The 25,477-nt window shown below is 45.4% G+C and overlaps 2 long non-coding RNA genes across 3 annotated transcripts in view; one reads left to right on the top strand and one right to left on the bottom strand.

Moving 5' to 3' along the window:
• Window positions 1-5,400: 5,400 nt before the first annotated feature.
• Window positions 5,401-9,399, bottom strand: LOC132694972 (uncharacterized). Its single transcript, XR_009617592.3, has 3 exons — window positions 8,967-9,399; window positions 6,839-6,966; window positions 5,401-6,277 (listed from the first exon to the last, which is right to left on the bottom strand). It is a non-coding gene; the product is annotated as an uncharacterized LOC132694972 (long non-coding RNA).
• LOC132694973 (uncharacterized) overlaps window positions 7,204-25,477 on the top strand; it is a 35,232-nt gene continuing 16,958 nt past the window's right edge. For both annotated transcript variants that reach the window (XR_009617594.3, XR_009617593.3), the window contains exon 1: window positions 7,204-8,714. This is a non-coding gene — a long non-coding RNA (uncharacterized LOC132694973). The remainder of the gene's footprint in view (window positions 8,715-25,477) is intronic.

Genomic DNA, 25,477 nt, shown 5'->3' with positions numbered 1-25,477 from the left:
GGGGGGTGTCATGCTGAGTTCTTCCTCCCTGTCTAGCCTCTGTGTGGCTGAGTCCTCCTGCCCAACTGCCCCTTTGGGATTTAACACTTTCCTGAGGGCTTCTTTTCTGACTGCTTGGTCAGCTCCATACACCTCAGCCCCCAGGAAAGCAATTGCTCAGTCCAGGTGCCCAAGAGTCTGCCCTCCGTGGCCTGGGTGCCCTGGGTCTCCATTTGACTAATGAGGGCAATTGGACAGGCATGAGAGGTGTAATTGCAAAGTCAGCACCAGAAGACAGGATTTTACAGCCAAGTATAGAGGTCGGGTGCCCAGGAAAATTCAGCACAGGGGGCCCAAAACAGCCCAGGATCAAGTACAGCAGAGAGGCGTATGGCCAGAGTTGGTTGGTGGCCAGAGTAGGCCTGCCCCTGTGACTGGAAACATCCCTTCAGGAATGGGCAGAGTCTCACAGCCACGGGCATGATTTTCTTGTGGTCCATGTCAGGCACTGGCCGCCTTTGGATAACTCTCTGGTTTGGGTGAAGAACACAAAAGGAGGGGAGTTCTATCGGATTCTGGGGAGATCACTGGAGCCGTGCTTCATAATCCAAGGGTGTAATCAGAATTACCCTAGAAGTTTTTTCAAGCTCCGCATGCCAGGACCTCACTCAGGACCCAGCAAATCAGAATCTCAGATGCGTCTGGGGTGGGGTGGGCAGGCGCAGATGACTGTAGACTCAGATACAACCTGCCACCGCTCACCCCAAGGTGGGCACCGCCTCAGTTGTCCAATCTTGGGGACAGAGACCTTATCCTCTTACTCTGTACTTAGCACAGCTCCCTCCCTCATAATAGACCTAAAATAGTATGTGTTGACTGATCGAATGAATGAAAATGGGAAGAAATGAACACACGCTTCTGGTTACCAAAAGAATTGTTGATTCTGTCAACAAAGACAGAGAAAGAACGGAGTTTCCCATAATGGATTTTAACTCCAGTTGTAAGTAAGCCTTCCAGTTACCTATTCTTAAGAACAGCTAAATATGACAACACTAATGTGTATTTTATCGACTAGCGTGGTTCAGGCATATGTGGTATTACTGAACGAAACAAGGATTTGTATTAACATCATAGATGAGAGTCTAAAATGAAAGTAGGCACTCCACCTAACTCACGATTAATTATATAATCTGAGGCTTAATTCTGGCTTTGGAAACAATGGGAACCGTAATTACATGTCTAAAGCCCAAAATGGAATCCCACAAGTGTTTGACAAGCAGAACATAAGGATGATGGAGTGGTTTACCCATGAGCTTGACCACAGGGCAACCCTGGTGAGTCACGATTTCAGGCTGTGGTAGGATTTCTCATTACCCTCCATTCTTCTATGGTGACTATATTGAGCTCTGGGCCACTTGATGGATGTGACTCTGTTTGTGAATTCAGGCTGGCCTGCTGTCTTTGCGGATCTGACCCGTATATAGAATAGCCATGCAAATTAGCATGGGCCTCTGGCCAGAAAAAATTAATCCAGGCCTAAAAGCAATCAAGTAAAAGGTGTCAAAGGGCACACAAAGAGGGGAAAATGACTGGGAACACTGGCATCCTACTTTTTAGGTTTCCCTAGCTCACTACCTTGTGATTTTTTTTTTTCCTTTCGTCACTAGAATACTCGCAAATGGAAGAGTTGGTAGAAATCTTTCCAAATACTTGTGGGATGAGAAAATAAGTTCATGCTGAAAGTTGCGTTAGGGATTCAGAGAGGCCTTCCGTCAGTCAGGTCCGCAGGGACCTCCACACCAGCCCTTAGCATTGATCTCAGTGCCCTGTTGTGCCTGGACAGCACCTGCCACACTGGGTGGTTCTAGTCACTTGTTTTATAGTCTGTCCCCCACATTGGACTGGAAGTTCCTCGAGGATAAGAATCATGTCCGTTTTGCCCACCTGATTCCCAGTATGTGGCACAGGCATTGGACAAACAGTCCTCAAATGAATGAATGGACACTGGAGGATGATCTTGCCCCCACCTTCCTGTAACAAGAGAAGGCTGTACGGTGGCCAGGGCTCCCTGGCCCATGGTTGACAGCCTGCTTGTCCTTCCCAGAACTCCTTGCTGGTCTTGCAGCTCTCATCTTCCCTGCTGCTCTGCTCCAGGACGCTTGAAGCCTCACTAGGCTTTCTTTTGTCCACACTGGCAGGTTGCCTGGTAAAACACCACCCTGAGAAATGGAGACAGAATGTGAAGGGCACAGGCAAACCTGAGAAGGAAAGACAGGGGCTGAGGTGGAGGGTAGGCTGGATCCAGAGAGTCGACAGTGAAGAGAGAGCCAGGTAGGGAGTCCCAGGCCCAGAGCACAGAGGGTCTGGAGGTGAGCAAAGGCCAAGGGTATGAAGAAGGAGACTGGACGTGGAGGTACCTTGTTTCACAGAAGATGCCATGTACCTGCCTTCCATAGAGACACCGCTGACAGTAATAGCAGTGATAATAACTAATGTTTCCTGAGCTCTAACTATGTGTACCGTGCAGAGTATCCTCCTCATGGGAGTGATTGACCCATACAAGGGACCGGTAATTGTCAGGGGTTAGAGGTCAGAAAGGTGAAGCTTTGATGACCAAGGTCGTATTGTCGCTGGAGAACTAGGAATGCCCCCAGGTCTCTGTCAGCCTCTCCTCGTCCCACGAGGCGGGTGTGTAATGACACACGAGGGGTAAGTGTGTAACAGCACACGAGGAATAATGACAGAATGGCAATCAAAATACCACTTGACGGTTATCTCCCAACTGCCCCCAGCAGAGTGCTCACTGGTTAAGCAGGATCTGCGGTTTAGACTTCAGGCCAAACAGACCTCTTAACTGCCCCAATCCCCACCAAAAAAATGAATCGAGGGACTAGCAAATTAAGAATGTCTGTAGAGCACACCCTGACCTAACTGATGAAGCCAGCAGTGATGTCAAGCGGAAGAGAGACGGCCTGAGTGCGCATCTTCAGATGATGGCGGCCCGCGTTCTATTAGCAGCTCTTGTGAGGATGAGAAGGATGTCTCGCGAGGAAGGAGCGAGGCCAGGATTCAGGTGGATAGGGAGAAGCATGAAGGCGTGGAGGGAAAGCATCCCTCCCCTGTAGTAGTAGTAGCAGCAATAATAATAATGGTAATAAATACGTAGATGCTATCACTTCTAGAGTGCATTTAAGTGTATTGCTCAAGCTTTCTACCTATCATGTTAGGTAACTAGCGTTAGCTTTGGAATAAACAAACCATTTAGGGGATTTCTCTAAGACCACAGACCTAGGAAGCGGCAGAGGTAGGACTCAATAGCAAGAGGGCAAAGCCCACCAGCTTTCTGTCTGCCACACGGGTAAGTAAGTTAATCTAGCTGGGGAACATGAGTGGGATGTAAGGGCAGACCCTGGCTCTGTGCCAAGCATCCCAGCCAAGCCTGTTCCTTCCTATCACTGGTTCTTCTAAGTGTCTGCTGAGAGCACACTCTCTCTTCCTTGCTGACTCCCAGCAGAGGAAATTCTCTATCAGACTATACCGTTGCAATTCATATTTATACATGATTTAAAATTTTTCCAGTAATGGATTAATTCCCAAACACAGAGGTTGGTCCCTAATCTAGGATTCATGGCAATAGGTACCGTCTAAATATACTGGTAACTTACTGTAAATAAAAGAGCGTGGTCTGTGGAACAGGCAGAGCAATGAAACAGATCTAAGACTACGGTTATTTGTTACAACAGAAAGAAGTCATTTGAAATTACTGAGAGAAAACATGGATTACGTAATAAATGATGATGAAATAACTGATGAGTTAAATAACAATTTTTTCCGGATCTTTATCTTGCCTCTTGCCATCAACACATGGATGCAGCAAATATCTAAGTATAAAAAACGAAGCCACAAATGTATGGCATAAAAACACTGATGGATATTTTTATATCCTTGGACTGAGGAAGGGTTTTTTTTCACCCCAAGATGATATTGATTCAGCATATAATTTTAAATTTCACGTACCAAAAATTCACAAATAACATTTACAGAGAAAGAGTGAACTGGGAAAAATTAATTGCAAACTGTATAACAGACTAAGAGTTATTATCTTTACTGTACAGGAACTCCTATAAATCAAAGGAAACAGCCCAGTAAAAATGAGAAAGGATACACATAGGCTTTTCACAAAAGAAGAAATACCAAATGTATAAAAATATACTAAACCCTTAATAATAAGTATGGTTACACAAATAAAACAATAATAAAGTGTGTGTGTGTGTGTGTGTGTGTGTGTGTGTGTTTACTCATCAAATATAAAGAATAAAAAGAAAACAGCATTGGTCATGTGCTGAGAAATGACTATTCTTAAGCACCAGTGGTTGGAATGGAAATTGGCATAATTTCTGGAGAGAAGTTTAGTAATACATACCCCAGTTTAAAATATATACGCTAATGTGACGCCTGGGTGGCTCAGTCGGTTAAGCGTCCGACTTCAGCTCAGGTAATGATCTCACAGCTGTGGGTTAGAGCCCAATGTCGGGCTCTATGCTGACAGCTCTGAGCCTGGAGCCTGCTTCAGATTCTGTGTCTCCCTCTTTCTCTGCCCCTTCCTTGTTCGTGCTCTCTCTCTCTCTCTCTCTCTCAAAAATAAATAAACATTAAAAACTTATAAAATATATATACTCACTCTTAGCCCAAGATTTCCAATTCAAAGAATCTATTTTTATTGTGTTAAAAGATATGCATTCTAGGGGCACCTAGGTGGTTCAGTCGGTTGAGTTTCTGACTTCGGCTCAGGTCATGATCTCATGGTTCATGAGTCCAAGCCTGGCATCGGGCTCTGTATTGACAGCTCAGAGCCTGGAGCGTGCTTCAGATTCTGTGTCCCCGTCTCTCTCTGTCCTACCCCTGCTTGTGCTCTCTCTCTTTCAAAAATGAATAAACATAAAAAATTTTTTTTAAAGATATGTATTCTAATATTTATGATTTTAACCATTTCTAAGTGCACAGTTCAGTGGCATTAAGTACATTCACATTGTTGTACATCCTCTGCAAATTTTTTTGTCTTCCCCAATTGAAACTCTGTATCCATTAAACACTAACTCTCCATTCTCCCTGCCCCTGCCCTTGGCAACTATGATCTACTTTCTGTCGGTAGGAATTTGACTACTCCAAGGATTTAAGAAAAGAATTGTACAAGAACTACACTACACACACACACACACACACACACACACACAATGTATTTATTTAAAAAAACTTTTTAAAAACATTTTTTTAACGTTTATTTATTTTTGAGACAGAGAGAGACAGAGCATGAACAGGGGAGGGGCAGAGAGAGAGGGAGACACAGAATCTGAAATAGGCTTCAGGCTCTGAGCTGTCAGCACAGAGCCCGATGCGGGGCTTGAACTACGGACCGTGAGATCATGACCTGAGCCGAAGTCGGACGCTTAACCGATCAAGCCACCCAGGCGCCCCTAAAAAAATTTTTTAATGTTTACTTATTTTTGAGAGAGAGAGACAGACAGATGGTGAGTGGGGGAGGGGTAGAGAGAGAAGAAAACAAAATCTGAAGCAGGCTCCAGGCTCTCAGCCCAGAGCCCAATGCGGGGCTCGAACTCATGAATGGCGAGATCATGACCTGAGCCAAAGTCGGATGCCTAACGGACGGAGCCACCCAGGCACCCCGAAGATGTATTTATTCAAAAAAGATATATGCTTGGTAATAAACAAGACAGACAAAGGTACTTGTCTTATGCACAGTGTGATCTAGATAAGGTAGAACAGTAACAAACATGTAAGCAATAACAGCATTAGATTGCTATAAATACTATGAAGAAAAGACACATATTCATGTGACAGTGATTGTGGAGGGTCCTTCAGATGAGGCAGTAAGGAAAAGGTGTCTCAAGCACTATTTATAATCAAAAACAAATTAGAAACATCTAAACGCCTAAGCAACATGTCTGCTAAGGCTCAGAGTCCACCTGGCCGGATGTCAGCACATGACAGTTCACTGCAGACTGTAAGAGCCTTCCTTAGAAATAACTCCGTTAATTCAGTGTGCCTTCTGTAGAGTATTTTCCCGGAGAGAAAGAGTTTCCAAAATTTTGGGGTAGAAAATAATTCGGCAGCGTACATGCTAATGCTGCTTTATTCTGAGAAGGAATGTGTAGATGACAGTTTCAAGTGCTCGATGTTCAACCCCTCCTAAAACTGTAAAATAGCAGCAGGGCGATCAAGAGGCTGATCTAAATCTTCTCTCTGTGGTTTTACTTTTGTTCTGGCAGGCTGAGCCACCCTGGAAAAAAATTACAGTGTGTGCACGGGAAACATATTCTTCCCTCTTTCTTGACTAACTGACATACTGGAGAGCAGGCGTGAGTAAGGGGCAATGGCATTGGTTGTGCTATAGTCCAAATACAGGGAACAATTTAGCGCCAAGGGCTTGGCCTACTCTTAGCCTACGGCAGGAAATTCAAGGGTAATATAACACTTTGCTGTTAAGTAATACCGCTGGAATAAAAGCATGTTTGGGATGACTTTGGGCATTACCTTGGAATTTCTGTTTCATTTGCTTCCAGAAAGAACTTTTTTCCCGCCTAAAGTTCTTGTATTTCAGAATTTTTTGAAGCTGTATAAAGATGATGCATACAAACTGGCCTCGACTTAAAGCTGTATGTCATAAGAGCATGCTGAAGAAAACATGCAGGATCTCAGTTTTGACCACAAGACCCTAGGGCAGCAGCTTTGTCTACAAGTCACAGGTCAGAGACCTCACTCTACTATTTATTAGCTGTGTGATCTTGGGCAGATTATTTCAGCCCTGATTCTGTAAAAGAGGAGTGACGGTAGTACATACTCAGAGTGTTTTCGTGAAGGTAAGATGCAGAACGTGTAGGGCCCAGTGCTGGCACACAATACGGCTTTCTCCTTCGTGCCTGGGCTTCATCACGGAGTCTGGCATTACTGACACACAGTCAAAAAAGACTAACATGGAAAACCAAAATTTATTTTTGTTGGAACAACTTGGGACACGTTCCGACCGATTCTCCCTGTTGGGTTTTGAGCCATACTCCTCCCATGCTGCCTCCTAAGCCGAATCGCAGCACGAATTGAAGCCCTATCTTCAGCTTCACAGGGACTTAGATTAACCCGAGCATCACTAGATAACTTGAAACAGACAGTGCAGGAGACTCAGACCCACAGGGGAAACTGCTGAAGGGGAGGGGGGGAGACAGAGAGGGAGACACAGAATCCGAAGCAGGCTCCAGGCTCCGAGCTGTCGGCACAGAGCCTGATGCCGGGCTCAAACTCACGAACAGTGAGATCATGACCTGAGCCTAAGTCAGACGCCCAACCGACTGAGCCACCCAGGCGCCCCCCAGAGATGCTATCTTCTAAGGAAGGGAGTTCTACAGAGATTCTATCACAAAATAGCTAATCACTCCCTGGGAATTGTGCATGGAATTCTGTCACAGGCAAGAGCTAGGTGAGGTGCCCTCTAGGGTTCTTTCCCAGGTCAGGGAGGCTGTAATTCAAATAGCTACCTAAGTGCAGCATTTTGCACAGCAACATCAAGAACAGCCATGGCGAGGTGTAAGGCACATACAGGCGCACACAGATTGTGCCTATGTGTGAACTGTAACCTTCTAAAACAAAAGAATTTCATGCCACATTGAAAAAAAGCCTTTTTTGACGGCTAGAAATGAAAATGTTCATCCTTTAGACTAGCGTATCATATTTTATAGGTTCATGCTGTAGACACAGGCGCCAAATGAAATGAACCAAGATCGTAGGCATTAAGTTACACTTTAATTTTATCTTTTTTTCCTCCTGTGATTTTGACACGAGTGATTAAAAATGAACCTGGACCTTTGACCTACTCCTTTGGGGTTTCTTCCCCCCTCCCCCCCCATTCACCTGCAAACCTTTGCTGATCTTTGCATAGAGCTTTGGTCAACTGCTTTTAACAGCTAAACATTAAAGCCACTGAGAGCATAAACAGGAAGCTGGTGTTTAGGTGGGAGTTCCTAGGAATTTTATACTACTGACCACAGAGGCCAAGAGAGAAAGGAAATAGGAAAAACAGTGTAAATACCTGGGTGACTAATGACTTTGCGCAGCTTAGCTGGCTTTTCTGAACATTTAAGTCTCTTCTGGGGGAAACACCCTGAAAAATTTTCAGGACCCTGCGTGACATCGAAGGGGCAGATGTATGAGTGTTTACTGCAGGCGGTTGGTTTTGTTCACCGACTACCGGGCAGAGAGATTTTCTGCCGATCTCTCCAAGCGATGGACTCCATTTGCATGCGTGGTGCAGACATTTTGCCGAGCACCGGGGTTCCCAGGCCTCCGATTGTAAAGGATTGTTAAGGCCACCCCTTCCCTCGTTCACATGGATAGCGCCTAAGAGGATTTAGAATCAAGTGGGCACATTTGCACGGCCTTGTTCTGAAGAGGCAGCTGGAGCGCGGGCCGGCCGGCCTGGCGCAGCCAACCGCGGGTCCCGGGGGACCGCATTGTCCTCCGAGGGGCCGCCACGGGGGCTCCATTGTGCGCGGAGCAGGCCTTTTTCTCCTGCCCTCTGTCTCCCCCGGGCCTCCTCCCCCGCCTCCCCACGCAGACTTTTCTCTCAAGCTGCCCGGATCCCCCTGCTGCCGCATTTCCAATGCAGAGGAGCGGGCAGGGCTTCGGGCTGGCCATCTGCACGCGGAGATTGACAGCGGCCCCGGAAGGTCAGTGCCTCAACGATTTCTGTCTGAACAGCAGGCCACCCAGGCCTCCCGAGCAAAACAGGGACATCTGCTCCCCTTAATTTAGAACACTGGTTCCAATTTCACCGGAGCCCCCTGCTTAACGCCTCGCCTCGGCTCCGGGGGAGGGGTCGGGGAGGGGCCGAGCAGACGCGCCGCCCGTCCCCGACTCCCCCCGCTCCCGGGCAGAGCAGCTGAGCCGGCGGGCGCGGGGGGCGGGGGGCGGTCACTCACGTGATCCGGGTGACGTCGTGCGGGGGTGGGGGCGGGCCGGCGGATAGGCGCGCGCTGCTCCCCCTGAGCGCCCGACGCCCGCTTTCGTCCCGGGTCTGCAGAGGCGCGGGCTGCGCCGCCCGGAGCATTGGAGGTGGGCGGCCTGGAGGGCGGCGATCCCGCTCGGTGACGAAGGGTCGGGCGGCCCCGCGGTCCCTCTCCTCGGGCAGCCGGAGTTTGGGTCGTCTCAGCCTTGCTGGGAGGAACACGTGAAGGGGCAGGAAAGTTTACTGCAACTAGAGTGAGAAATCCAGCTCAGCCCCTCCGTGGGCAGGACTCTGGGCTGGCACCTTTAAAGCCAGCCTTCAGTGGGCAAGGCCCAGATCCTGCGTGGACAGTTGACATCGGAACTCGTCCTGCCTTTTGTGCTTCACAGTGGGTGAAAGAAAGAAAGCCCTGCATTTCTGAGTTTCCACCACTAAATCATAAGCTCCTGGAACACAGACACTGCATCTTCTGCATTATTGTGGCCGCAGGTCCTAACACAAATGTTTGGAGACTAAATTAACGTGTGAAATGGAGGTGGACCTGTGAGCCCTGAGTATAACTGTTTCTCTTTGTGTATGACAAAAAACGAGACTTGGTGGAGAATGAACCTGTGCATACAGCTAGGTTATTATTAGTGAATTACTTTCCTCTTTTCTTCCATTTCCTTCTTTGACAAGCGTCTTATTGTGCCTCTGTATTGCGGGATAGCAGGCAACCGGCTGGGGATATGAAGAAACAAGACCCGGGGGTCCTCAGATGTGGCCGCTCTGTGAGGGGGGCCGGGTGCAAGGAAACAGCTAACCAGGACTCTGGGTGTTAAGTGCAATGGTTGGACTCCTCGATCGAGCCTCCAGAGAGAGAAGGAGGTCTAAGTTGAGTCTGGAAGGGTGAGTAGAAGCTTCCTAGGAGAAGGGCCCTTTATCCACACAGGTCCCTCTGCGTGGATTTCCCCCTAACCCTGCTTACCTCCTGCCCATTCTTCAGGCCTCAGGTGAAATGTCACTTCCTTGGTGCCTGGACAACCAACATGAGGTTGTCCTATTAAGCGATCCTGTGGCATGTCGCACTTCTCAAGACATGCACAGCTGGACAAAGTTTATCGTCTCTTTCCAACTGTGAGCTTCTTGAGGCAGAAACTGGCCTGTTCATGGGTACAGTCTACATACATATCCAACACAGTGCCTGCCCCCACCACGTTCCCTAAGTATTTGGTGAACCCATGAGTAATCAGGCTTTTTTAAGTTAAGGACAAAGCATTCATGCATTTTCTGTTTTGGAGGTGAGGCCAAACTGTGGGCCCTCCTCCACTCTGAGTCCCACGGGTACAACATGGAAACAGAATGACCTTTTAGAATTTATTATTTTGTGGTATCCCCGCAGTGTGAGGTTGCTGCCCCCCCCCCCCCCGCCCCCCGCCCCAAGAGAGATACCATCATGAAGCAAGTCTGGGGAAGACAGGGTTGCATAGAGCCTTTAAGGAGCTCCTGCACAGCGTACTGACCCAGATTGCTGGTTTTCAAGGCGCGTCTAGTAACGTTTAGAAGCTGGCTGATGTGGATGAAGGGTAATGGTAACTTTGCTGCACCATTTTCCCCAACTTCTCCCAGGCCAGGGAAGGTAGAAGGAGCTACTGTGGGGAGAGCTAACCAAGATTGATTTGCCAGCATGAAGGCTGTCTCCTTCTGCCTGGTTCCTTTGTTACACCTTGGACAAATTTGTTCCTTGTGTTTTGACCTTATCGAGAGAACAAGGGTGGAGATGGAGAGGCATTGGTGACATAGGACTGTCTGAGCTACAGTGCAGCCCTATGAGATCGTAGCTGTGTGATTTTGAGGCAGTCTCTTGCCTCTCAGACACTTCCATTTGTGACCAGAAATAGTGGTACCTAATTTACAATGTTGTTAAGGTTTTAAAAGCTCTCATATGCATTTAGACTTTTCATGATGGATATAAATTTTATTTAACTGCTAATAATTAATAAATTAAAAATTAAATATCTAACCTTTACTAGGTTAATTTAACTAATTAAGTCTCCTGTTAGTGGAGCAGGATCACAGAGGACTATGGCCTAAGGGAGGAATTTTTCTCTGCTCGCTGCCTTCTTAGCTCAAGTGAGGCATTCTGGGTGTTCATCATTACTTTTCCAGCCAGAAGGATTGCAGTTCTTTAACAGCATTTGCTGAGCTCTCCCTCTAAGTAAACTTAAGTTGTGATTTCATTATATTGTATTCTCAGAGAGGAGTGTAGCAGCGGTACATCAAAATTCAAAAGTTTTGCCTACTATCAATTTTCCAGGACTGACTTCATAGCCAAGTGTTAAGTTCCTCAGCAACAGGATTGTGATCCAGAAGTCCATATTATTTTGAATAGAAATCTGCTTACAATGAAAGAGTGAATGCGTTCCTGTCTTGTTTGTTGGAGCTTACTTTGACCATGAAAAAAATCGATATTGGCGTCTCAGAGAGGAAAAATTTTCAGATCCTGTATGTTAGACCACAGTGTGAAAATTCACACTGTTTTAACATTGCGCATAATGTTAAACATTGCACTTTCATGCTTTCCCTGCATAAAAGAAAGCTGCTTCTGGAAATTCAAAGGTACTCTGAAAGCAAACGTAGAAATGATTTCTTACCTGTATGTATAATATCGACAGTTTTACTCCAAGTCTTTATTTTCTGTGTAGAACATTGACTTGGGTAGAGTTTGCTAGACTAGATGTTTGGAGTGAATCTGTTTTCAGATATAATCTTTGACGCATTCATGAAAGCTTTATACTTTGAAGCAGGTAACAAAGGACGTACTTCTTAAAATGCATATTTATTTATTTTGAGAGCAAAAGCGTGAGCAGAGGAGGGGCAGAGAGAGAGGGAAAGCGAGAATCCCAAGCAGGCTCCGCACTGTCGGCCCAGAGCCTGATTCAGGACTCAGTCTCATGAACGTCAGGATTATGACCTGAGCCAAAATCAAGAGTCGGCCAACTGAGCCATCCCAGGCATCCCAGGACATACTTCTTAAAGGTTGCCTCTATTCATGGATCGAATCTCCATGCCCAGAATGGTACTTGGACCAAATATGCTGATATCACTTAAATCTTACAGGGGGTCACTGCTGACAGATCAGAAATGTGCTAAACATCAAAAGATTCTCTCTAAAAAGAAGCTTTAAAAGCAACATCTAGTTTTCGATGTGAAGTGTGCCCTGTGCACCTCTTGGGTACCACTTCTCACCTGTGGGCACCCCCTGCCCTTTATTCCAGCTGTTGATTCAGGCTCTGAGCAGCTTCCTGTAGGTGCAGCCTGACAGGGCCATGCCTCTTGACCAGCCTCACACCTCTGCTGGACATTTGCCACTGGCCCCGGAGGTGCTCTGAGCCACTCGGGGCCAATGTGCTGACTTAAGCCCGAAACACAGTGGCATAAGTTTTCAGGGCAAACCTACGAAGCAGAAGCCCTAATGGATAAATGCTTTCCTTTCTTCCCCCAAGATGGACCGTCCCGAGATGTCTTTCCTGCAACTCAGACAGGACACACAGAGCCAGCAACCGTTTGCCAGGAGCTGTGACTAGTCTTTGCATTGGTTTTCCATCCTTTTCTGCTTCATTCTTCATGTCCCTTACTCCAACTCTCTGGATCACCCTCTGCAATCAAGTATTTTCACTTAAGCCTTTGTCTCAGGATCTGCCGTCTGAGACCCAGGCTAAGTCATTTTGACATTATGTTTTTTGTTTTTTGTTTTTTTTTACCAAAGGAGGTGATAGTGTTTACACTGGTCTTCATGCCCTCTCATCCCACCCCATCCCTCTTCTCACTGTGAGCGTCTCTGTCCAGTTATTTTGTGAGATGGTTAAAGGGGTTACCTCTCTCCTTCCTTTGGATACGGTGGGACTTAGTGAGAGTGAGGAATCCTGGCTGCCTTTACTTCAGCACAGCAGGACCCAGGGTGAAGTTTGCCGTCTGCATCTGGCAGCTGGTCGGCAGCTTTGGCCCCGTGCTTTCGTCGGCTAACTTTAACCTGGCTCTGTTTAATTTTTCCAATCTGTATTTTTAACTTCATCCTAAGTTTTTTATTTGTTCATTTTATCTTGCTCTATTTATGGATTTGAGGAGTAAAAATAAGCAAAGATTAGCGTGAGTAGGACTTAAAAAAAAAAAAATCCTAGGGCTCAAATGGCCCAGAGGCACATATAATACCCTTACCATGTGACAAAGCTTTTAAAATGATAAGAAAATCATGGGTTTTGAAAGTAGCAGTGGAAAAACTTTATTGTCTCCATTTGGAGACCATTTATTGAATTTGTTTTATCACTAATAATAAGCCTCTGGATTCACGTCTGCATCCTGCTGGGCACCTGCCATAGTGGTACAGCTTTTATGGGTGCAGCGGTCAGGGGCATGCCAGGACATCACATCCGAAGTAAGACACCAGGTTTTCCATCTTGCTTCTCCACCATAAGATGGAAGTGTAAAACCTGAAGTGTGCATTCGAGTTCTGGAAGCAGCATTTTCCACCCTTGGGAAAACTGCTCCAACCAGAATACCATCCAGAGGTTAACAGCTTTGAGGAAGGACCAGAAAAGGAAAGAGTTCTGCACTGGGTCTGGGTTGTGGTGCAAGCAGTCCTCCCACTCGGGCTTCTGGTGTTAGAGGCATCAGTGCTGGGAAGAAATGCCACGTGGAGTTATTGGCAAGCCCCAATGGGAAAATCACAATGCAGACCTCCAGGCTTCTGGAGGATGGCTGTACGGTTGGCAGCAGGGAATTCTATACTTTCTCACAATAGTTCTTACATGCTGTGGGGACCCAGTAGAGACAGAGCTCCTAGCCATGGGACACACCCTGACCATATGGCCAAATGAGCCCATCACAACTGGGCTCTGTCAGAACGACCACATCATGTCATGGGATAGGCCAAGGAACAATCCAGTGTAAGGCCGGACTGGTACCTCTGGAATTAAGCACAAGCAGGACCAGGGCACACAGCCAAGCTGACATGAGGGTTTCATGTCACCCACTGTTACTGGACCAGCACCTTCCCATCAGTTCACACCTATGGCCATATGGAGGATCCTTTAGGATCAGTAGACTGAAGAGGAAGGAGCTTAAGCTTGCTGCATGGGTGGACCAGCTCTGTCTGTGGGTGCAAGCTGAAGACAGTGACTGCACTCTAGCCCCAGTCAAGGGTAGTCTTGAACAACAGTGGTGATGGAGAGCTTCAGGTGGTGTCCCTGGTCATTTGCTTTGTGTCGAAAGACAAGTGGCCTGAGGTTAGACTCATGGGCTATAGCAAATAGCTTGACCAGATGGACAAGGGCCTAGAAGGAGAAAATGGGCAGACTGGCAACCAGGACGTCTGGAGCAGACATGTGGACGGACCTGAGAGGGCATACTGTGGGAGAATCTTTGTACTGAATGTTGGAACTCCAAGGGGGAGGCACTAAGCCTGCAAGAAGATGAAATGACTGACCGGTTAATGGCACCCAGCCTCTGTCATCAGCCACTTCTAGTATTGGCACCATAAACACATGAACAGAAGAGCCATGGTGGCAGGGGTGGAGGCTATGCCTGGGCCCACTAGCCTGGACTCCCGATTACCAAAGTTTTTCCAGCTAATGCCGCTGCCAGATGGCTAACATTCCAGTAGCAGGGAGTGATGCTGAGCTCCCAATATAGCCCCCCGTCCCTTAAGGGGACCAACCTGACACTCTGGCAGACTGCCTACATGGGACATCTTCCAACCTGGAAGAAATGGCAATTCATTCGAACATGAATGGACACATATACTGGATATGGGTTTATATTTTCCTGATCTCAGGGCCTCAGCTAGTACCACTATCCAAGGCTTAAACAGTGTTAAATCTACTGTCATGGAATCTGATATAATATCACATCAGACCGAAGAACACATTTTTTAGCATGACTCCACTGGTTCTATCTCATGCTATACATCTAGAAGCTGCCAGCCAGTGACAGCATAGCATAGACAGACCTGTTGAAAGCTTAACTGATGTGCCAGCTCAAAGGTGATACTTCTTAGGATGGAGTACCATTCTTTAGGATTCAGAGTAGACCTTAAATCAAAGACCTTTAAATGGCACTGTGTTCGCAATGGGTAGAACGCATGAGTCCAGGAAGCAAGGATTCGAAGTGGAAGCAGTCCTTCTGACCATCACTCCCAGTGTCCTACTTGAAGAATTTTGCCTTTTTTGTCCTCACAAAATGGAGCCCTGTGAATTTTGAGATCCTGGTTCCTAAAGGGGGGATACTTCTGACAGGAGACACAGTGGTTGCCTCTTTGAACTTTAAGTATGGCTGATCCATGGGCAATTCTAGCTTCTTGCACCAAGGAACCAACAGGAAATATGAGAAGTCACTGTCTTGGAAGGGATCATTGAACCTGGTCACAAGGAAGAGATAAGGAGATATTGTTATGTGCAGGGAAGGGAAGAATAATGTAGAACCTAGGTGATCTGCTTAGGTACCTCATGGTTTCCCTACTCCAACTTTGGAAGAAAATCTACCACAGCCTGAGATAGGCATAATGGTTAGGAGCTCAGACCCTTCAGGAATGAGGGATTGGTCTCACCACTAGGTAAGGCCCCAAGATCAGCAGACATGCCTGTTTGACAGTGAGGAACATCTTTAGTGGATAACAGGTGGGAGAAGATGAGTATTAGTAGGCACCCTGAAATCAGCTATAGCACCAAATCTAGAATTTATTCCACTAACCTTCCTCCATTAAGGTCCCCTTAGGAACAGAAGCCCACTGGTATCTTAGAGGAGCTTTTCTTGGAACCTATACGAAGAAGAAGATCCAAGTGCTGTAAAAGGTGGACTGTAGTGGTGCTTTGATGCACTGTACAGATTCCTATTCAGGAATGAAGGTCTTATTCTCCAGCTGCGGGGAGTTGTTTGAGAAGGTGGTCCTTACCTGTTAGCCTGTGGGTTTTGCCTCATGTAAAGAAGACTTTCTGGTCATCTGAAGGTCACACTGTCTTCCAGGGACAACCTTCACCGAATGACCTCTTGCCCTAACTTGGGTCAGCTCTCAAAGGCTACCTCACGTGGGTTGGCTGATGCTTTCACCAAGACTGCGTTACGTCTCAACTTCTCCCTCTGTGAATCTGACTTTGCCCCTCCCACTTCCCAGGTGATCCCAAGAGCACTCAATAAACTGCTTCCTGGGAACACGACCTATAACAGCCATTAAAACCTGGGTTATTACCAGATGAAATAATTTGTATTCAAAGGCTGGTGAGAAAACACTTTGGTTATACGAACTAGTTGATTTTATTAATGCCAGACTATAATTATGAGTCTCTTTTGCTGGTTGCCAATTGATTTGAATCAAATACACATATATGTAGCAAACTGAACTCTTTTTGTGAGAATTCCTAAGTACACTCAATCTGGGCATATCTCACTTCAGAGGCCAGATTTCCAACTCTGATTTCAGTTCTCTGTTGGGATTTTAGCCATTTTGTAAGAGAGAATGCATTTCCACAAAGTAAGTAGTTGCAGACATTCCTCAGAGTTTTGATACATGGTCAGAAATTTCAGGAGAACTTGTGGATTCATAGATTCATTTCTAGACTCCTAAGGTTCTGTGCCTCCTTTGCACGCATGGTTTGTTTTTCAGCCTAATCAGCTCTTGCAACTAAACCACACTGATAAAGCAAACGTTTAATAATTCAGATATCTGCTGAGGTACGCATTCCAGGGGCAACTGTAGAAACTTAAAAACATGATTCATTTTTACGAAACTCTGTGAGTCTTTTCCTGAATTAGGACTTTAGATTCACCCAATAGCAGCTCTCTACACCCTGTGGAGGTTTTGCAGTGTGTCTCCAGCTCCTGCCTGTTTGCGCCCGTGTTCATTTAACGCCTGGACAAGTGATCGAAGTGAGTTTATTATCTTCTTTGCCACTTTAAGTGCAGGTCTTGTCACATCTTGCTAAACTCGGGGAAAAGAGCAAGGTGCTTCCTCTGAGTGTTTTCATGACCAAGAGTTATTGACCTGAGGAAGTAGTTCAGAAAGCCTCTTCAACAAGTTTACCCAACTTAGAACTCTAACTGTGCCAAGTAGGATAAGCCCACATACCCTCTTCCCCGGAAACTTCTGTACAGTCTATGTATTGAGTGTCAGGAAGGGGACAGGTATAAAGAAAATGCATGTGGGGCCCCCGGGCGGCTCAGTCAGTTAAGCGTCCGACTCTTGATTTCGGCTCAGGTCGTGATCTCACAATTCTTGAGTTCAAGCCCCCACATCGGGTTCTGCACTGACAGCGTGGAGACTGCTTAGGATTCTCTCTCCCTCTCTCTCGCTGCCCCTCCCCTGCTCACGTGCATGCTCAAAATAAATAAACTAAAAAAAAAAAACAAAAAAAAAAACTTTGAAAAAAAAGAAAAGAAAAGAAAATACACACACGATCATTTGCTGACACTCCTCATGTAATAATGAGCCTGAATGGACATGTTCACAAGCAGATTTTTCCAATAAACAACGCAGTGGAAGTTGGACACATGTGCCTCTTCTTTTGACTTAAGTAAAGAGCTGACAATGTTTTCCCCTTTTTGTATGATTCTTAGGAGGCAAGTGAACTAGCTTTCCTATTTGCTGTCATGCTTCTCATACAGGCTAATTCATCATGTGAGGTCATTGCATGCGGTGGGTCCTGTATCCCCCTTTCCTGCCTCCTTCCTGCCATCCCCAGCTCTTCCCTTCATGGTCTGGATGATCCCATCAGCTCTAAAAGTCCCTGGTTAAAAGGAGTGTAAGCACAAGTCTCCTCATGCTTCCCAGCTTTGAGGCTAGGGCCCACGGGGTCCAGGGGACTGCTGAGGGCGGGAGCAGTGGGGGGACAAGGGGAGCAGGGCAGTTGGGGCGAGTGATTCAGAGCTCACATCTTTTGGGTCTGCGTGCTTTCTCAATTAGGTTAGGTCGTCTCCCTCCCGTGGACTTCCCAATTGATTTAGCCAGCACCAGGGGAGCTGGCTTATGAGAATACTGAGCCTAGCCCTCCTGTTTGCCTCATCAATGTGCATTTTGATCTCAAAACACTTGGAGCAGTACTTTTCCTCTTCCTTTCGAACACATTTGCACTTTCCCCTGACTTTTCCACTGAAAAAGCTGCTGTTGAAAATAATGGTAAATTTTCTAGTATTGGCAACGTGTTCGGCCCTGGTGGGTCGTCTGAGGGGCCATCTTTCCCCAGGGCTTCTTCCTCTCATCATGCCAGATCTAGCTCCTCATACGTTCACACGTGCAATAAGGTGGCATCCCCCTGATGAAGTTTCTGACTGGAACTGCAGGCTCCTCCCCATACTCAATCCAAAAGAATCTTCCTCAGTTTCTTCAGGTATGCTCGGCAGTAAGAATCTAGAATGGATCCTACTGTGTGTAGAATGTGTGTGTAGAATGATGCTTACTGTGTGTAAGCGCCACATGATCAGGGACACGGTCTTTCTTTATCACCACCGTTTCCTTGACTGCTAGAACAGTGTGGGTTCAGGGCCTACCCTCAGTCTTTGCTGGCTAAGCGAGTCCTGCCTCAGGCGTGGCCAGCACTCACCGACAGGCACCGTGCTAGGCTCTGAGCACGCAGTAGACAGGACGAGTGCCTCTTGCCTCACAGGCAAGAGCTGGGGATGTGGAGAAAGCGAAGAAACTGATGTTTAAACAGAGATGAGGTCTGTGCAGAGTCCTGAGGACAGTAGGAATTTACCAGTCCACCTATACTCCTTAAGCTAACGACGGGACCATTTACCATCTGCTCCCCTTCCTGCCCTTATCTTTTTAATCTAAGTTCTCTTTACTCCCCAGGCTGCCAGCCCTTCTGTTCCAGGGAACTAATCTGCTTTCTGTAACCCCCAAGGACTGGCTGGATGCTGTCTGGCCCCTTTCGTCCATGCTAGCCTTTCTCTGTGAATGTATGTTCATTACATCCTGAAAGGTCCTGCTCAAACCCAAGGGGTCTAGGGCAGCCTTCCCTAATGAATTCTCTTCTGATTCCTTTATTTCCCTCTTATTCACAGCTTAAGCTTTTAGCTTGTACAGTCTGATTCTAAGAATGCAGATAAACCACACTGGCACTGAGCATGATTTGGACGTCTGTAGATAAAAATCACCCAAAGAACAGTGTCAGGATTTTCCTCATCCTTTTATCAAAGCAGGAAATGCAGCACCCGGTGCATTGCATTTCTGTGTGGAAGTCAGCACAGCAGAAGGTACCCACCTCCGTTGCCCAGAAACTCCTGGTCCTCTACTGTCAAAACATAGTTCTCTATGTAAATCTAGCACTGTTTATAGATAGGGATATTTGGGGAGAAATCTGGAGAAGAAATGTGTTAAAATGGGCTTTATAACCACTATCAAATTTTTAAAAAACTTTTTAATGTTTATTTATTTTTTGAGAGAGAGAGACAGTGTGAGCAGGGGAGGGGCAGAGAGAGAGAGGGAGACACAGAATCCAAAGCAGGCTCCAGGCTCCGAGCTGTCAGCACAGAGCCCGATGCGGGGCTTGAACTCACAAGCTGTGGGATCATGACCTGAGCCAAAGTCGGACTCTTAACTGACTGAGCCACCCAGGCTCCCCACTATCAAATTTTTATATTCGACTCCCAGCTGAGTTATAGATTCTTTAGGAATTTTCCATCTTTGTATTCCTATAGGAGAGTAGTTAAGGAAATAAAATTATAATAATAACTTTATAATTGTGCATAGAGCTTTACAGTTCACATCTAAAGTAAATGTCACTTCATCTGAGAAGCCATCCTAAATATCCATGACAGTTGCCCTCACCTCTCTTTGTGCTCCAACACCTCTTGTCAAACCTCTAAGTGTGGCACCCTTGGCCAAGCACCGTGACTTATGTTACGTGCCTGACTCCTTAACAGATAGATTTTATCGAGAGTGGGGAGCTTAGGGGTGCCTGTGTGGCTCGGTCGGCTAATCGTCTGACTGTTGGTTTCAGCTCAGGTCATGATCTCATGGTTCGTGGGATCAAGCCCCACATCAGGCTCTGTGCTGACAGCGTGGAGCTTGCCTGGGATTCTCTCTCTCTCTCTCTCTCTCTGCACCTTCCCCACTCTCTCTCACGTGCCCTCTCTCTCAAAATAAATAAACTAAAAAAAATAAAAAAGAGCGGGGAGCTTAGCTTTTTCAATCGCATGCTTCTATGATCTGGCTCATGATAAAGGTCAGTACACTAAAAATACCTCATAGATAAGTAAGTAAATGAATGAACGGATAAATATATAAATGACTGTTATTTCCATATTAAGTATGTGATAAAGGCTTGTTATATTACCCTTCGATTGTGATAGAATAAAGAAAACTAAAAGCAGATAAATCTAATAACTGTGGAAAACTTATTTGAGGGAGAAGGTTTGGAGTTGTAGATGAAATTAAGTCTCTAAATTTTCCTAAGAGTTCTTTTATTCCTAGAATAGATACTGATGAGTTAGTTGCATTCATTTGCAGCAGTATTTCTGCAGAGTCGGGAAATTGATTTAATTAAGTCCTGTCTTTCCCTAAGAGTTAGAAAAGTATTCTAAGAGTGGAAAAAATCATAGAACAAATAGTTACCATGTAAATTATGGAGTATTAGGTGCTTCTCTGAGTATTTTCTCCTTCATGATTAAATGTTAATCTCTGAGTTATGCGCTGTAATAATAGATCCAACTGAAAAAGTGTTTCTGGCACTAATGCATAAAATATGTGCATGCAGTTTGAAGGCTGAAAAATGGCACATTCTTTGGGGGTGGATGAAGAATGGTCTGAAAGTTACTGCCACTCTAGGGAAACAGAACGTGATTATCTACAACATTAGCTGATTTTAAATACCGATTGCCAAACTGTTCAATAAAATATGAATACTTATTACGGCAATCCATATCACATGTTACATATCCTATTTCAGGGGTGGAGTGCACCTTCTTAAAGAAACATGTGCTAACTAGGTAATGTCAAACATTATAAAGTGAGTGGAAATTGAGACTGAAGTTCTCCTCTCTTATTGGTTGCTCAACTGGACTCTAACCTCTAGGAAAAGACTAAAACTATAAACAACACTCAGTATCCATGGTAACGTGCATAAGAAGGTAATTATTTTTTCTTTACATTTTTAAATTTTAGAGTTTAATAGCATATTATATGCATTGCCTCAGGCCCACGATTCCTGCAGTTGGTCATTAAGTATCAGGAAATGCCCTCTCTACCAGTCATTATTGCTTAAATAAAATGCCACTTACAAGCCTTGTGAACAAAAGAGCTACAGTGTCTGTTTAAGGCATACCTTGACTATTGTGGTGATTTGGCAATGAGTGCAAGGACCCCAGAGCACCTGGCCCAGAAGCCAGGCTTGTGTCCCGAGAACAGCATTCACAAGGAAGCCTTTTCAGTTATGGTTAATTAGACGCAAGAAACAGCTCCGTCCTTCAGGTGAACACACCAGAAGGAAGGCCCCAAGCCCATGTTCTCATGCGGTCAAACGGCTGCTGTAGGAATAGTGCCGGAGCAAAGGGTTCTGGGTAAGTCCAGCGTGCGTTAAGTCCATCATATTGTGAAGGACAACCCTCTGATGTACCATTTTGGAAGTTTAGGTTTTATACTATTTGGGTTTTGTTTTTAATGTTTATTCATGTTTGAGAGGGAGAGCGTGAGCCGGGGAGGGGCAGAGAGAGAGAGAGGAGGGACAGAGGGTCCCAAGCGGGCTCTACACTGACAGCAGCGAGTGCAGTGCAGGGCGTAAACTCACGAACTGTGAGAACATGACCTGAGCCGAAGTTGGACACTCAACAGACTGAGCCACCCAGGCGCCCCTATACCATTTTTTTTTTTTTTTAAGGAAGACTCATTGACAATGAATCCAACAGTTGAGAAGGTGTGAGGGGAGAATTTACTTACAAAATCTGTCTGGTGTTTGTTCTACACAGGCAGAGTGATGTAATAGTAGACCAGAAAATTCAGTCCAAGTTGAAACCAAAACTCTTTTCTCTGGCTACAGAGGCTCCTTTCCCTTGGCCCCTGTACACCTGGGTGGCTTACACTAGACAGGTGCCAACCTCACGGCTTTGGTTTGCCTGCAGAGGTGGCTTCAGTAAACCTGTCCCCAGGTGACTTGTGCAAACAAAAGGAAGAATATGTGCTGAAAACTAATCTAGGGAGCGCTAAATTTAGATCGGATTTTTCTTCCAAGAGTTTGTTTGTAAATCAGTTTTGGGAACCTGGAACAAACATTTCCCATAAAAACATTGTAATACATGTGGCTATGAAAATTTAACCCCTAATGACAGTGAAATGTTACACATCAGCAAAACACATTTTGTAGCAGTTGTCTTTCTCCGTCTTCCTCCGCTATATGATGGATTAAAGGGGCTTTTGTGGGCTGATCTAGGAGGTAGACCACCATGTGCAATGGTGCCTGGGGGAAATCAGTCCCCACTCAAAAAGCTGGATGTGAGAAACTCTCATCCTGCTGCCAGAACTTCACAGAGAAGGGAGAATTCCCTTCAACAGTTCGGATGATACCACACAGAAGGAAGAGGGAGCAGGCTTTTTTATGTAAGGGACATTCATAAATTTGGTGTTTGTATTTTGAGAACTGCCAGCACTTAATTTAGAAAGTATTACAACTGTATTAGGCAGAAGGTGAACTTGACGGAGTTTAGACCAGGAAGTTGAATACGAAAACATAAACAGTAAAGCAAAATATAGAACCAAGATTTGAACAGAGATAGACGTTGGAACTAAGAACTTCATAGCAGAGCTATGAGCAAGACCGATGTTCCAGCGCCAAACAAGGCAATGCAAAAATTTCTTTACTAGAGAAAGTAAAGAAATTTAAAAGCGGCAAAGCAACGGGACCCTGATGCTGATTGCTCACATTTTCTGTTCTTTTGTCCCTGCCTGGATTGACTCTAAAAGCTAATAAGTCCTGAACAGTCTAAGCTATCACAAAATCACGTGTCCATCCCACTCCACTTCTGTGACCCACAGCCTAGCTGCTTGCCTCACCCCCCAAAAATCTGTGAGCAGCAAAAGCTCTCATTCTAGACAATTCCCCAATTGTTTTTGCTCCCAAATAGCAAGAGAGAGATTTTTTTTTTTCAGTGAGAACAAGGGTGAGGTGGGATGTGGGGAGGGGAGCAAAGATGGAGCCATGACCCATGAGGAAGAACAGGAATCAGTTTAAGAGATTGTCAGGGTTAAGGATCTTTTTGGAAAAGAAAAAGAGAGAGAGAGAGGGAACTATGATTCCTGGGAAAAGGAATTAAAGTAGTGGGCCAGGAGGAAGGCAGAGGAATGCTGTGTAAGATGCATGAAATGATGCTTGGAATCTTCCAGAAAAAAAAAAAAAAACACAATAAAAAAACACCACAAATGAAAAATGTATGTGGTGAGATCAAATGTCTTGTGGTACCAAGCAAGAAGCAGAAGGTAAGTTCCCAAGCAAGATCAGCAATCATGGGGCTGACCAAGAACTCTCCAGACTGCCAAAAGTGGGAGTTTGTGCCTGGTTCACCTAATACCCAAGGTGCAGGGAAGTCTCCAGTGCTTGTCAAGCTCCTCAGGAATAATTTGACTTTCTGTTCTCACAATCCAGTCTGGGCACCTCTGGAGAATCTTGTGTTTACATGTCCAACTGTAGCTGTGACTCCAAGGAACCACACCAGCTGGGTTGGGGACCAAACCTCTGTGCTTTTGAGAAGGTAGAGAGGGATTCAAACACCGTGGTTTTTGTCATCACAAGTGTCCTGTCATTTGGGGCAATTTGTTCCAATTGCCACCACTGGAACAAAATGGCAGATGATGTTTTTCAAAGCTGTTTGGAAAGTGCGTTTCCAAGTCAGTTACAAAAAAGCCCACACTATGTTATTTTCACTGCGCCCAAACAAAAAAGTGGTTGTGTGCAAAGATGCTTTAGGAAGAGAACTCGCAGTCTAATGGTTGGAGTAGATTGAAAGCATAAATTAAGTTACATCAATGGTAGGAGACTTTCCTTGCTTCTCTAGACCTGGAATTTTGGCTCCAGTATCATTTTTCAGCCCTTAATATAGAGGCTTAACACTTTCAAATATGTTAATTTCAGAAAAAACATTTCTTGCTACTTAGTTCAAATAATCTTTTCCTGGATGAATTAAGTGAAGAGGAATAAAACAGTCAATGTAAAATATAGATTCATTCCAATCTAATGAGATTGTTGGAAGTCTGACTTGGTGGAAAACCCTCACCTCTGGGAAGTCTGCTGCCACACCAGCCATGTCCTTGTGGCACCATAACTTCTCAGGTCCGTGATGTTTGGAAAGGGTGGTTTGGACAACACAGATCACAAAAATATATCACTCTCCTGAATGTCCAGCCTGGCAAGTTTATGCTCAGGTTAGCACCGTACTTGTGGAAGGGGCACGTTTCTCAGTTGGTTTTTGATGCTCTCACTCATTTCAAAACAGGCTTTGAATTGGGTAAAAGGGACTAGAGATGCTATCATTGTCGGGTATTTCCCCAACTTCATCGTGTTTATTAATGGATATTATCAGAGGGAGTAATTTTTAACAGTCTCACTGATTTGCATACATTGGAGAAAAGTCTTTCTGAATCACTGAATGTCTGGATTATGAAACTGTTAGAAGCACACGTGAAGTTTGATTGTTTTAAGTGGTTCCACTTGACCAATAGGCTTCCCTAAGTAACAGTTGTTGAGGGAGCTGCTTCAACAAAATAATAGAAGCGATTTATTCTACGTGTAACCTTAGATCGCCCTGGGTGATACTCTCTTTAGCTCCAAGAATCACTGATCATCCTGAGGTGGAGAGGAATAGAGAGATCATCTAGGCCAAGGGCAAACTTTTCTGTAAAGGGCCAGATAGTAACTATTTCAGGCTTTGTGGGCCATGTGGCCTCTGTCATGACTATTCAACTGCCGCTGTGGCATGAAAGCAGCTGTAGATGATACAGAAGTAAGAGTGTGTCTGTTCTAACACAGCTTTTGATTTACAAAAACAGGCAACAGGCAAGATTCGACTGGTGGGTTTTAGCTTGTCAGCCCCTGATCTAGTCCAACTTGCTCACTTTACAGATAAGGGAAAAGGAAGCTGAGAAGACTGGGAATTCTCCAGAGTCACTTGATGGTTAGTGGCAAAGCCAGACCCCAAACCTGGAAATTAAATCTAGATTCCGGCTTTATTTCTACCATGACACATTAGTTCTGTCTCATTTCAAGAAGCCGCTTCTGCCCTGCAGATGACAGAGGTTTGAGTCAGCAGCGTTTGAGGAAATTATGCTCCAGTAACAATTCAGTTATTTAATAAAAAGCACTTTGAGGAAGTGATTTTATAGGAGATTGTCACTAATTATTGACATTACTCTCAGTGCCGGTGTTTTGTTTAAAGATGGCATCAGAGGAGTGACAAATTGAAAGATTGTTGTTATGTCATAGGGTCTCGTTTTAACAATGTTTTTCACTAGAGTTGATTTGAATAAAACTA

This window comes from Panthera onca, chromosome B4 (assembly GCF_046562875.1).
Source record: "Panthera onca isolate mPanOnc1 chromosome B4, mPanOnc1 haplotype 2, whole genome shotgun sequence".
In the NCBI taxonomy this organism is placed as follows: domain Eukaryota; kingdom Metazoa; phylum Chordata; class Mammalia; order Carnivora; family Felidae; genus Panthera; species Panthera onca.
This window is presented reverse-complemented; position numbering and strand designations above follow the sequence as displayed.